This window comes from Erpetoichthys calabaricus, chromosome 17, assembly GCF_900747795.2.
Source record: "Erpetoichthys calabaricus chromosome 17, fErpCal1.3, whole genome shotgun sequence".
Classification (NCBI taxonomy): Eukaryota; Metazoa; Chordata; class Cladistia; order Polypteriformes; family Polypteridae; genus Erpetoichthys; species Erpetoichthys calabaricus.
In genome coordinates, this window is record NC_041410.2 from 88,717,195 (window position 1) to 88,731,680 (window position 14,486).

General features: G+C 43.8%; 1 protein-coding gene across 2 annotated transcripts in view; it reads left to right on the forward strand.

The window, feature by feature from the left end:
* Nucleotides 1-313: 313 nt before the first annotated feature.
* Nucleotides 314-14,486, forward strand: part of adamtsl3 (ADAMTS-like 3) — a 537,604-nt gene continuing 523,431 nt past the window's right edge. Inside the window, exon 1 of one of the 2 annotated variants that reach the window (XM_051920412.1) lies at nucleotides 314-736. The gene's annotated coding sequence lies outside the window, so the exon portion shown is untranslated. The remainder of the gene's footprint in view (nucleotides 737-14,486) is intronic. The other variant, XM_051920411.1, reaches the window with a different exon arrangement.

Here is a 14,486-nt window from a genome sequence, read left to right on the forward strand (position 1 = left end):
GACAAGAAAGGCATTTTATTATAGATAGATGGTGTAGTAGGCAAGATTAAATATCTAGATAAATTGACAATTAAATGATAGATAGATAGATAGATAGATAGATATGAAAGGCACTATAAAATAGATAGATAGATAGATAGATAGATAGATAGATAGATAGATAGATAGATAGAAACACCTACACGTAGAGTACCCACACAGTAATGCATGTGTCTGCGTGTGCTTTCGCTCAGAGGCAGAGGAGGGTGAGCTGCGGTGGCTGTGGGCGTCACTCTTCCTGGTGCTTGGATAGGAAGCCCCGAGGCGCTTTCGTGCTTCTCTGCTCGGATTTCCCCGTGTGCTCATTGGCAGCACTTTATTCAAGTTCTGTAAAGTTTCTGCGCCGCTCAAGGACACTTGGTGGAGCCGCACTTCACAGCACCGGCTTCGCAATCTCCTCTCGCAGAGCCCGACTGAGCCGGACAGACACAAAGCAGAGGCACGAAGAGCACAGAAGGCTCCGGAGTCCCGATATTGATCAGACGCGGAGTGACAGGACAGACTGCGGTCGGTGATCGCTCCGTCCTATTGTGAAATTACGTAAGGCGCTCCTTGGGCTGTACACGGTGGATATTTAATGCCAAAGTGGAGAGATCGGGATCTTTACATGTTCTTTTTTAACACCTTAAAGGGCGTTATCTCGTGTATAAGGATTACAGGAAGTCTAACGACTTTGGCTATTTTCTCAAAAAGAGAGGTAAGAAGTAACCTGTTAATTCTGCGCCTGTTCTTGTAATAAAATCTCACTCGGAGTTCGCGATCGGTGTCGATGGCTTAATTTGCGTTCTGGGTGCTCGTCATTTCATCATCACAAACGTACTTGTTATTAACTCTTAGTGTTTTCCACAAGGGAAAGAACCTAATGCTGTGCATGTATTTGACGTGTCTATCAGGATAGCAAAGGAAGGTTTTATTTTGGCTATACTTTAAAACCTATCTATAAATGGGTTGTTATTATTATTTAGCATATTTTGATATTCTAACAGGTGGAAAAAAGTCAAGCACGCGTCTCTCTCATGACAGAACCCGCACCACAAGCGAATCCCTTCTTCGGCTGTTGCGTGTTTCATCTGCCTCCGTCCTTCGGTCCACGCGTCTCGCTGTCACGCTGGCTTGCTCCTTTCTTGCTCCGCTGATCAGCTTGAGTTAACTGAAAAACACGATGAAAGGTGCAGTCATCCCGAAAGATGTCCGATTTGATTTTCCCAACGTAATTCATTCGGAAGTGCCTGCGGGAGTTCACTCGGACTTTAAATTGCCCTGCGACCTGTACGTCTTAAGGGGGCAGGCAGTCATCTGCGATCGCCACCTTACACCGAATGTTTATTTTTTACTTTTTTTAAGTAAGTGGGCGCTAACAACGTGGGATCTGATCTTTTGACAGTTTGTCGACTACAACTTGCTAAAGCGATCAGAACAACGGCGTAAATGAACGCCAATTACAAATTAACTAAATAATGGCGCTTAAAAATATCCATACTTAAAAAAATAAGGGATAGCTTGTATGGCTGCCTTTCTACTCCCAAAATGCTAATATCAAGATAAACAACACGTATATGTTTTCATAAACATGTAAGTTTATATTACCAGAAGGCACTTTAAAAGTGTCGTGGGCTCCAAGTTTATACGCGCATTAATCACTAAGTGCCGCTTTGCTCATTAAGCCTTAGCCAGGAAGAATCGTGCGGCTGTCCATCCACTTTTCGATCTGAACCCGATTTTTCACAACAGAGTGGACGTGATACGGAGCTTTAAAAAAAAAAAGAAGCTTGCAACTTTAGGTGCGAGTAAACGTGGATGTGTGCCATCCAGCGCAGCGCAGGTCACTGCCTCGTCTGCAACGAATCGACTTCGGCGATTTTTGAAAACTGAGTCACGATCAGCGTGTCCTGAATTGTAAATTCGGCGCCTGGTTGCTGCCGGTGTAGAGTTTGCACGTTCTCCCGTTGTGGCTGTGAGTTCACCCCCCACCCAGCGTAGTCCGGTTTAGAGCGCACATTCTCCGAGGCGCGTGGGTTCGGCTGATCGGCAATTCCAAATTGGCCCAGTGCGGGAGTAACCCACGTGATACACCACAGCCTTCACCATTGGCTCGCCTCTCCACCGACTTGGTTCCCTTTAAATGAGAATTGCATTAAGCGCGTATTGTGTATTATGGTAGAATGAACAGCTAATCTATAAAAAGTCGTCAAAGAAGGCGTACATTCACCAAAAGAGGAAAGTCAACAGGTGCTATGGAAGATAACAGAACTTTATAAAAAAAAAAAATCTAATGGACTCGCAGGTATGCCCTTAAGTTTTGTGTACCCTTCTCCATTGCAGTGAAGAGCTTTATTTTTTCCTTAGTGCGCGGGATTCTCTTCTCTCTAAAAAAAAAAAAAAAACACTTTTGACATTTTATTAAATCAAAAATTTGTATCCACCTGAATAAATTGCAATACAATACTGCCGCACAAAAAAAAATAAACGCACATTGTAGATTTTAATGCGCTAAATCCGTTTCTGAAACTGAATTTTCTCACCACAAACCGTTTCCGCAAGATACCGAATTCAGTGACAAGCAACATTTTAAAAATATACGGATTTTTTAAAAATAAGTCAGATTTTTTTTTTATTTGTAAACTATCTTGACTCGGAAAGTTCCCGTCTTTCTCGTTCTTAACGTTAATTGAGGTGGAAACAACCCCACCATTCAAGTATTTGCTACTCTTTTTTGTTTTTTGGCTCTCGATTAGTATTTTTCCAACCTCTTCTTATTCTGAGATTAATAAAGTTTATCTAAACTAATTAATTTAAAGTAGCCAGGAATTTATATTAAAAAAATATTCAATTTTATTGTCTGGAAGAAAGAAAGTGATTCTTTAAATGGTGTGAACACGAGGAGAGGTTCCAAATGGAGAGACGTTACAGTGGAAAGTGGAGGAGAAAGTCAACGTTAGGAGTCCTCTGTCGGTCATCCCAGCGCGAAGCCCCTTCAGACGATTATAAGAGGAAAATCACAATGCAGGGTTTCTTGTAAGTAATAATCAAATAAAACATTTACGCGTATAACCTTCAAAAACTGGATGTGGTGGAGCAATTGAGTTGCCACATTTGGATTCATCCATTTTCCAACCCGCTGAATCCGAACACAGGGTCACGGGGGTCTGTCGGAGCCAATCCCAGGCAGGGTGCCAACCCACCGCAGGACACACACAAACACACCCACACACACACACCAAACACACACTAGGGACAATTTAAAATCGCCAATCCAACATTTGGATTCAGCACCGTCAAATCTGTAAAGAACACCTGCAGTTTGTAACCTTAGCAAAGGCATTACTGTATTGTGTGTGCGCGTGTTTGTGGTTTCATTTAAATTGTTTTGTAGTCCAGTGTTACCTCTGACATGTAGAATTATTTTAAATGAACTTAATTGATTAATACACACGTACACTCGTTTGTTCTTGAATGGCATTTCAAGGTTCTTTATTGGGTTGTGTGGCTCCTCATAAAACAGTTGCTTGACAAATCACCATTTCATTCTGCGGTAGGTTTTTTGTCTGTGAAGTTGATTCTTTTGTACTTTGAAAAACGTAAGGAAAAGAAAAACTAAAATCTCTAATGTGTGGTAGGCTGCCCAGCCTGATGCTACCTGATTAAGAAAACTAGGACTTGTACAAAAACACAGGCTGAGGTAAGAGTCCTTTTAAAACCAGAAACCTGCTTGTGTTTCACAGATCTGCTTACCGTCTCTTCTTGGTTATTCACTGTGTGGAGCCTTTTACAGATCTAAATAAATGAAGGCTCTTTCTGGAATCTTCATGAGGATGGATCTTCTGGGAACCAAAAAATGGTTCCCCTGTGGCATCGCTTTGAAGAACCACTCTGGCACCATTTATTTTTTTTAGAGTATGGAGGAATTTATCCGTTCATCCACCCCCCCCCCATCTTTCGTAACCCACTTATCCAGGGTAGGGGTGCGCGGCAACTGGAGCCCATCTGAGAAAGCACCGGGCACAAGGCAGAAACAACATGTTGATAGCAGTTCCAAAGAAAAGAATAATCTGACATAATTCAGTCGGGTTACTCAAAGCTAGTTGGGTACACTGGATGTATTTAACCTCCTTAGTGTTAGTCCCAAGTGTCACTCGGGCAGAGGTATTGACGCCTCACACGTAGGCAATGAGCTGAGAATTACTTGGACTTTAAAAGTGCCAACGGTCTTAGTGGTAAGCGTTACTCGGGTAATGGTGTAGGTGTATCTTATGTAAGCATCAGGGCCCCAGTGTTACCTGGGCAACAGTGTAGGTGTATCTTATGCAAGCATCAGAGCGTGAGTGTTACCTGGGCAACAGTGTAGGCGTGTCTTATGTTAGCATCTGGGCACAAGTGTTACCTGGGCAACAGTGTAAGCGTGTCATATGACAGCATCAGGGCACGAGTGTTACCTGGGCAACAGTGTAGGTGTGTCTTATGTAAGCATCAGGGCCCCAGTGTTACCTGGGCAACGGTGTAGGTGTGTCTTATGTAAACATCAGGGCCCAGTGTTACCTGGGCAACAGTGTAGGTGTGTCTTATGTTAGCATCAGGGCACAAGTGTTACCTGGGCAACAGTGTAGGTGTGTCTTATGTAAACATCAGGGCCCAGTGTTACCTGGGTAACAGGTGTATGTTATGTAAGCATCAGGGCACAAGTGTTACCTGGGCAACAGTGTAGGTGTGTCTTATGTAAACATCAGGGCCCAGTGTTACCTGGGCAACAGTGTAGGTGTGTCTTATGTAAACATCAGGGCCCAGTGTTACCTGGGCAACAGTGTAGGCGTGTCTTATGTAAACATCAGGGCCCAGTGTTACCCAGGCAACACTGTGGATGTGTCTTCTCCTAGCATCAGAATGGCGTCTCATATGAAACGCCTTTCATCAGCAGGGATGATGAAGTGAATCTGTGAGACTGAAATGGACAGTGAAACCGAAAGTGACACCTGAGTCACTCGCACATGTGCAGTGTGCTGTTCATCATCCTCCTCATCATCATCATTATTATTATTTGTATCGTTATTATATTTTCTACACTTCTGACTTTGTACTTTTAGTGTTTTGCACATTTTACAGTTTTAATAAAAATGTCGTTTTTTTTTTTTCAAGCCAAAAAGTGAAATGCTTTTTACATGTTTTTTGAAAAAAATGTAAATCTTAAAGGAGGGTACCACTCAAGTCGTTTTTAATCAAATGTGCCGTTATACTAGAACAATGCCAACTGTATTGCGAGTGCAGCACTTTATCTAAGACAGCATAATGGCTTTAGATGTTTTTCTTCAAGGTAAACATAAGTTGTTTCCATTGATTGGGCTCACAGTGTACTCGCCATGTAGTTATGGAAAAGGAGAAAACTATGCGTTTGTGATCTGTGGTGGTCAAAGAGTTTAACACAGGTGTGCAAAATTAAATTCATTTAAAAATAAAAAGAATTGTGAATAGTAGTTATTATTTTCACTCATGATCACAATAAAATTATTAGAATGTTTCAATCATGTCAGAATTCTATACAACATTGCAAAGAAATTTAATGAAAATGTAACTAATTCATATATACAATATTGATTCTAATTTGGGGGCGGCACGGTGGCGCAGTGGGTAGCGCTGCTGCCTCGCAGTTAGGAGACCCGGGTTCGCTTCCCGCGTGGAGTTTGCATGTCCTCCCCGTGTCTGCGTGGGTTTCCTCCCACAGTCCAAAGACATGCAGGTTAGGTGGATTGGTGATCCTAAATTGTCCCAAGTGTGTGTGCCCTGCGGTGGGTTGGCTCCCTGCCCGGGATTTGTTCCTGCCTTGTGCCCTGGGATTGGCTCCAGCAGACCCCCGTGATCCTGTGTTAGGATATAGCGGGTCGGATGATGGATGGATGTACTTACTCTGCTACACTAAATCTATACCTCAGCCATCATAATACCAGATTATGGTGCTTACACTATAAGACGGCCAGTCTTGTGATCTTCAAATGCTGCTTTTAAGACTACTGTGGATCAAGAATTAATACATTTTATTATATTTTAAAAATGAAACTTCGAATATTTCCTTTATAAGAATAAGGTCAGTGACAGTACTCCCAAAGGACCAAGACTGCTCATGCAATGTTGTTCTAAATGTAATTAAAATGTAATTATTCAATGTGTACCTGTATACAATATTATTCTAAATGAGTCTAACATGTAAAGATTTAGTCAGTCTGATGCTTTTAAACATAAATTGTCAGGAAAGCGACAATCCACATTCTTTGCCTTCCTTATCACTTCTTCAGTTTTTATCCCGTTTCTTTTTTGTTTTCTTTGGTGGCCCGTCACTTGTCCACGTCCCATGTATCCCCCAGCAGCAGTCCAGCTGCCACCGTCCCAAAGTCCCCGGTCCCTTCTTTCCATGCCCTTTGATATCCCGATGGAATCTTCCACTCTCTTCGTCACTCGCCGATCCAAGACTTTTAGGGAAAAGTTCCCCATGTGAATCCAAAAAGTGAACTTTGTGACCCGTGTTGCATCCCAGTTTCTGAAACTTTACTAACAGATTTCTCACAATTTATTTTTTATTTGGAGTTTTAGGTATTACCTAAAATAAATTAGAAATTTACTGTGAAAGATCTCTATGCCTCTTGTTCCTGGTCGTTCATCGCACTATCAAGTTCTGCCTCAGAAATCCGTTTCCTAACGTTGGGGCTGCCTTTCTATGTAGTGTCGGGTAAACCGGTGGGGCGTTCTGCACAAATCTGCTGAAGAGGCTCCATCTTTGACAAACGGCTTCCTTAAAGCCGAGTTAATCTGAAGCTGGGGTAGCAGCACTTGATCGGGACCCACCATGCCAGGTCTGATGAAGCTTTTGGCACCAAGCTTGCGCTTACTCACTTAATTAATCCTACAGGCCTTCGGGTAGCCAAATTCTGGTCAACCGTTAAACGTTTTTTTCTCATTTTAGCAATCTTTAATCCTTAAAATGGCAGTCTGTTCTCCGCTAATTCTGTTATCTCCCCTTTTTTTTTACTTATCGTAAATTTATTTGACATGTAAAATACACAAAAGTTCATTTCTCAACCTGAGATTATTACACCGCTGATAACTTCTGGTTAGACTTGAGTGGTCAATGAGCATTAACGTCTATTTTCTAACCATTTTTTAACCATTTTCTAAAATCTGCTGCATTAATACAGTGCATTGTGAGGGATGGCCGGCACCCTTACCTGGGCGTGAGGCCCTCAAAATGGAAGCGGGGGGAGGCAGCTTTGCAGGGCTTTGTCTCCCTCCCCAGGGTGCTAGATGGCAGCAAACCCAAGATCTGGTCTCCAAGGCATGCTGGGTATTGTAGTCCCAGGGGACAGCCCTGTTGGGTCCCGTGGATGGCCGCCAGTGAGAGCTGTGAGGCGCCAGCCTCATCCAGAAGTACTTCAGAGCCGCAGCGTCCTACCACCGGAAGGGGGACTCTGGAGATAAAAGAAGCTCCCTGCCATGCTTGAGTTGAGGCAGAGTCGGGAGGAAGGTGGGCAAAGCCTGAGTGGAGCAGACAGTGACCTGTGGCAGAGAGAGAAGACAAAGAGTTGCAGAGAGCTTAAATGCTGTGTACTCTGGAATGGTGTTTTGTGGTGTGGGAAGCGCTTGCCAGTAAGAGTTTCCCACACACACACACACAAAAAAAATCCTCTTGTTTTCTACACTTCTGTCCGAGTCTTTGTTGTGTCTGGTGTTTGGGGTGCTAGAGCGCCCCCTGTCGTCCACAGCATATGAAAAGTATTCAACACCTTCATGTTTCACATTAATTTGTCTTTTTTGACACTGATCAACAGAAAAAAGACAAAGCGAAAACAGATCTCTGCAAAGTGGCCCTAAATACTTGTTGTTACAGGTGCTGAATGTCCCCTCATGGCTCATTTACAGACGTATTCAGACCCTTGGCTGTGGCACTCCGTATTGTGCTCGGGTGCATCCAGAGTCCAAATTGATTAGACATCGAGTTGAAAGGTACACGTGAACTTGTGTATTGAAGATCCCAGAATTCATACTGCAGGTCTGGGGAAAAACCAAGTCATGTAGTTCAATGAAGTCCATGTAGACCACTGCATTGATCAGGGCAAAGGAATCGAACCACGTGTAAAGCTTTGAGTGTTCCTAGGAGCACAATGGCCTCACTAACTGTGAAATGGAAGAAGTTTAGAACCTCCAGGACGCTTCTGAGTGTTGGAAAATCCAACCAAATTGAATGACTGGGAAGAAAGGCCTTGGTCAGAACTCCATGGTCCCTTTTAACAGAGCTTCAGAAGATGTCTGCTGAGATGGTAGAACCTATTGGGAGGTCAACCACCTCTGGAGCACTCCATCAATCAGGCGTCCATAGTTGAATAGTCAAGATGGGAAGCGCTCTTGAGTAAAAGGCGTGTTATGGTTTTAAAGGACCCCCAAGAGCAGGAGGAGAGAGGTGGGCAGTGTGGGGTGGTGGTTAAGGCTTTGGACTTCAGACCCCAATACTGCCACTGTGTGACCGGCTTGTGCTCCAACTGGAAAAACAAAAGATATGCAACCAACTGTGTCATCAATGTTGGAAGTCACTTTGGATAAAGGGGTCAGCCAAATAAGTAAATTGAACTCCAGGCCCGTCATCTGGTGAAGACCAGGCACTGCTCATCACCTGCCTAATACCATCTCTACAGTGAAGTATGGTGGTGGTAGCATCGTGCTAATGATTGGGTGGGGGGGGGGGGGTGATGGACATTAGAATTGGTCGGAATTGAGGGAAGGATGAATGCAGTCCAATATAGAGAAGTCCTTGAAGACCACCTGCTGCAGAGTCCACGTGACCTCATGGCAATGACTGGAGACAATCCTGGAGTGACTTCAGGGCAAGTCCTTGGGTGTCCTTGAGTGGCCCAGACTTGAACTCTATGTGGAGAGACCCGGAGATGGCAGTTTACAGACGTTTCCTATTCATTCTAACCGAACTCGAGAGGTTCTGCTAGGAAGGATGAGCTCAACTGCCCAAATCCAGGTGTGCAAAGCTTGTAGGGCCCCAAGCTGGAATTGATTAACAATTAATCGTTAGGTTCTAAGGAACAATCCGCGAATGACTGAGTCTGTGAACCCTCAACCCGACTTCGTGGTGGTCTACTGTGCAGTAGAAGCTCTGGTCACGAACGTGTTATTCAATGTTTTTACATTTAGTTTACTATTACACTGTGCATTCTGTGGTACAAGTAAGCCCGCGATTCGCTAGCGAATCGGAAACCCGAGAATGGCAATCAGTTTCTGTTCCGTCCGATATCTGGATGGATGACATATCATGGAGGGTGGGTGCATCTGGGGAAATGTCATGTAATTTACATAAGCACATCTGTAGTAAAGCGGTCTCGTTTTGTGGAGACGTGATTCCGTTGCCTTTGCTGACACCGACTGCTGGCAGAGTGGAGCACAGCAAGTTTAGTTTACAGGTTGTGGTGTTCGTGTGCCAGCCACTGAGTCTGGGAAGCCGCTGGGTTAGAGTCTGTGACCGTTATGTGATCTATATTACTGGCACAGTGGATTAGGGCAAGTGTAGAGTACAGGTTGTGTTGTTTGGGCGCCACCTACTGACTCTGGGAAGCTGCTGCGTTTGACTCTGGGGCGTGCGCCACGGCGCATTTTGTGTTATTTGGGCACCACCTACTGACTCTGGGAATCTGCCGCGTTTTGGGAAGCCGCTATGTTTGACTGTACAGGTTGTGTTGTTTGGGCGCTCAGAGGTTGTGTTGTTTGGGCGCCACCTACTGACTCTGGGAAGCCGTCGCGTTTGACTCCGGACTCTGGTGCGGGCGCCAAGGCTGCAGTGCGCATGTGCCTCGGTGCGTCCGCCGTGCATAAATTAACTGTGGTTTAGTAAGATAGATAATTAAATATTTTTGTACTTAAAAAATCTTAAAAAATAATATTTACATACTCTTCGTATGGTCTGGAACAGATTAATTGTATTTACATACAATCTTATGGGTAAATTACGTTCGTGTCGCGTCCAGGGTTTTGGAACTAATTACGGTCGTGACCATGTTGAACAAACGGGTATCACTAGCTAAGCAGAGGTGAGGTGCACTCCAACACGTGGCGACAGGTAGAGCGACTCAAACGGAGGCTGGTGCACGAGTTAGGAGGGTACTGCCCGCCTCCCCACTCCTGAGGTCCCGCTCCCCTTGGCCCGCAGCCTCTCAGTCTCTCTCTGTTGGTACTAGCACAATAAGAGATGTCGCAAAATCAACCGGAATGTTCAAGAAATGATAGAAAAAAACCCGGTCTAAATCCGTTAAGTTCTCTTCTCTTGTGACATACAGACAGACAGATGTTGGCGCAGGTTAGTGACAGAAATGTTGAGCAGTTAGTCGATATGTTGTTAAAAACCATTTCTTTGAATTATACCTCAGATATACGTAATGAGTAGATTTACAACAGCAGATCTCAGAAAGTCTTTTGTAAATTGCAGTCTGCAAAGCGACATCCACTGCTAAATCGCAGAGCCATGTTCTATGGCCTGGCATTGTCTGGGTGCAGCTGGCACGTTCTTTTCACGTCTCTATAGGGTTCTTCTCTGGGTACTCCAGTTTAACTATCAAACTCCCAATGTGGTGCAGGTGTGATGAACCGGTCAATCCAAGTTGGACCTTTTTAGGGTGTGTGCGTGTATACACGATTGTGCCCTGTGTTGGACTGGCACCCTGGTTTATTGCCTTCTGGACAGGCGCCAACTTCCGGAATCTTTAGATATCCATCAATCCATCCATCCATCGTCCAACCTGCTACATCCTAACTACAGGGTCACAGGGGTCTGCTGGAGCCAATCCCAGGGCACAAGACAGGAACAAACCCCAGGCAGGGCGTCAGCCCACCGCACGGCACCCACACACCAAGCACACACTAGGGACAATTTCGGATTGCCAATGCACCTAACCTGCATGTCTTTGGACTGTGGGAGGAAACCCATGCAGACACGGGGAGAACATGCAAACTCCACACTGGGAAGACCTGGGAAGTGAACTCGGGTCTCCATACTGCGAGGTAGCAGTGCTACCCACTGCGCCATCTTTAGATATTCTACACCCAATAGAGTAATGTTGTCAAATTGGAAAGTTTGTCTCATTGAAATTAGTCCAGACATTTTGCAGTGAGGCAGACTACATGGAAATGAAAGGAATAGCCTGGGCTCATTATGGTGAAGCTACACAGGCCCACTGCAGTAAGCCTGGGCTATTTGAAAAAATATCCGCTTCCCTTTCAGTTAGCCTGACTCATTGTAAAATGCCTGGGAAAATTACATTGAGATGAATGTTCCAATTTGACCACAACATACGTGTGTGTGTGTGTGTGTGTGTGTATTCTCCAGGCTGCTAGATGACACTAAAGTTTAAACTTACAAGAATGCTGGGAAAAAGAAGAAGAAATGGATTTGCACTCCTTAGGCACATTTCTTGCAATGCAGGGGAATCCAGCCCACCTTTAAAAAAGTAATCGCGTAACACAGATGTACTTGTGAGGGGCTTCAAAGCCCCTTTCACCCAGGGTAACAGCAAACATGGAGTTAGGAAGTATCTAATGACAAGTGCTCAACTGGCGGGAGGAAGGAAGGCAAGAGGATTGGAGGGGAGACATCAGACTGTGGGTAAGTGATCCCACCACCCCACTGGGTAGTCCGGTGTACAAAACAAGGCACTGAAGTCTGACAGCTTAGATGTTGTTGTTGTTGTTGTGTGTTGTTCCTTTTTTCCTGCTTCTGTAATTCACTAGTTTTAGTAATCAACGTAGATCTCAGAATTAATATTTGTAGAGCACCATCTATTCAAACGTATTTTTGTAATGCCTTTAGTAATACAATGCATTGTTTGTCATTCCATCAGATGGCGCATCACAAATATTTGTAGTAATATTAGAAACTATCTGCCTAAGACGGGTTGAAATCTGAGTAATCAATGTAAACATTCGCATTAACATTTGCAGTGCACACCATCAACTGGAAGGTATTTTGTAATGCATGTGGTAATAAAATCTGTTGCATTTGTCACTCCAACAGATGGCAAATTACAAACATTTGTAGTAATAAAATGCATTCCTATAAATGTTTGTACTATCTTTTGAAATGCCAAATGCAATGCACACATCTCTGTTATAAGCCATTTGGTATGGGATTTGTAAAAGCAGTGTGTGTTTGATGCGCCATCTGTTGGAATGACGATAAATGCAATGAATTTTGTTACTACAAATGTTTGATGCGCCATCTGTTGGAATGACAAATGCAATGAATTTTATTACTACAGATATTTGATGCGACATCTGTTGGAATGACAACAGATGTTTGATGCGACATCTGTTGGAATGACAAATGCAATGAATTTTGTTACAACAAATGTTTGATTCGCCATATGTTGGAATGACAAATGCAATGAATTTTATTACTACAAATGTTTGATGCGACATCTGTTGGAATGACAAATGCAATGAATTTTGTTACAACAAATGTTTGATGCGCCATCTGTTGGAATGACAAATGCAATGAATTTTGTTACAACAAATGTTTGATGCGCCATCTGTTGGAATGACAAATGCAATGAATTTTATTACTACAAATGTTTGATGCGCCATCTGTTGGAATGACAAATGCAATGAATTTTATTACTACAGATGTTTGCGCCATCTGTTGGAATGACAAATGCAATGAATTTTATTACTACAGATGTTTGATGCGCCATCTGTTGGAATGACAAATGCAATGAATTTTATTACTACAGATGTTTGATGCGCCATCTGTTGGAATGACAAATGCAATGAATTTTGTTACAACAAATGTTTGATGCGCCATCTGTCGGAATGACAAATGCAATGAATTTCCATCCATCCATCCATTTTCCAACCCGCTAAATCCGAACACAGGGTCACGGGGGTCTGCTGGAGCCAATCCCAGCCAACACAGGGCAAAAGGCAGGAAACAATCCTGGGCAGGGTGCCAACCCACCGCAGGACACACACAAACACACCCACACACCAAGCACACACTAGGGCCAATTGAGAATCGCCAATCCACCTAACCTGCATGTCTTTGGACTGTGGGAGGAAACCGGAGTGCCCGGAGGAAACCCACGCAGACACGGGGAGAACATGCAAACTCCACGCAGGGAGGACCCGGGAATCGAACCCAGGTCCCCAGATCTACCAACTGCGAGGCAGCAGCGCTACCCACTGCGCCATCGTGCCGCCGCAATGAATTTTGTTACTACAAATGTTTGATGCGCCATCTGTTGGAATGACAAATGCAATGAATTTTGTTACTACAAATGTTTGATGCGCCATCTGTTGGAATGACAAATGCAATGAATTTTATTACTACAAATGTTTGGTGTGCCATCTGTTGGAATGACAAATGCAAAGACATAACAACTGGATGGACGCATAGATGCGCTGACACACAGTCATTTATCCTTTTATTAAGGCGGATGTTTGTGATGTGCCATCTGTTGGATTGACAGAGACATAGCCACCAGACAGATACAAACACTTGTCCTTTTAATTAATTAAGGTGGATAGACAGTATATATATATATATATATATATATATATATATAAATTGCAGTGCAGGTTTTTTTTTTTTTTTTTTTTTTTTTACACGTCCGCTGCATGTATTCACTACATTTTAAATTTTATGTTCTATGAATTCAGAAAACTAAAATGTGATTGGTAGATAGTGGTGTAAATGGTGTTGTGAGATCTTCCAGGTAAGGAAGAGTGAAGGTTGTTATATTCACTAAAATCATACCACTGCTGAGTGGTGACATGTTGCATCTTATTTATGTAAGTAAGACTTTCACTATACTCTATACGCATGACAATAATCGCACTATAAACCTCTCACTCTTTAGACAGATATAGTGATACCCCAGGGCTGTTCAGTCACACTAGCCCTACACAGACAGGCAGAGACACACGTGCAGCACACAACACCCTTTTATTCAGAGCTGGGTGCTTTTTCCTCGCTCCCCAGACCACAGCATAGCACCAAACTGTACAAGACACAGTCCTTTGGGTCACTCAGACTCCTTTTGGCCTCCACTCCCTCTCTGCCAAGCTTCATCTTCCTCCTCCCAACTCTGGCTCCCTGAATGGAGTGAGGCAGCTCTTTTTATTCATCTCCTGGGAGTGCTCCAGGTGGCTCATCAGAATTACCTGGAATCTCTCCCAGGTGTGATGGAAGTTCAAAGTAGGGATCTACAGCTCCCAGCGTGCCCTGCAGGTTATCTGTGGTGCCACAAGCAACCAGGATGGCTGCCCTCTGGTGTCCTGAGGAAGGTATTGCCCTAAGGATTTTCTCTCTCCCGGTCCTGCCATCCAGCTGGCGCCCTGGCTGGGTAATGGCCATGGCTGCCTGTCACAATATATAAATATATAGTGTGTATTTATAATATCTCTATTATAAAAAAAAATAT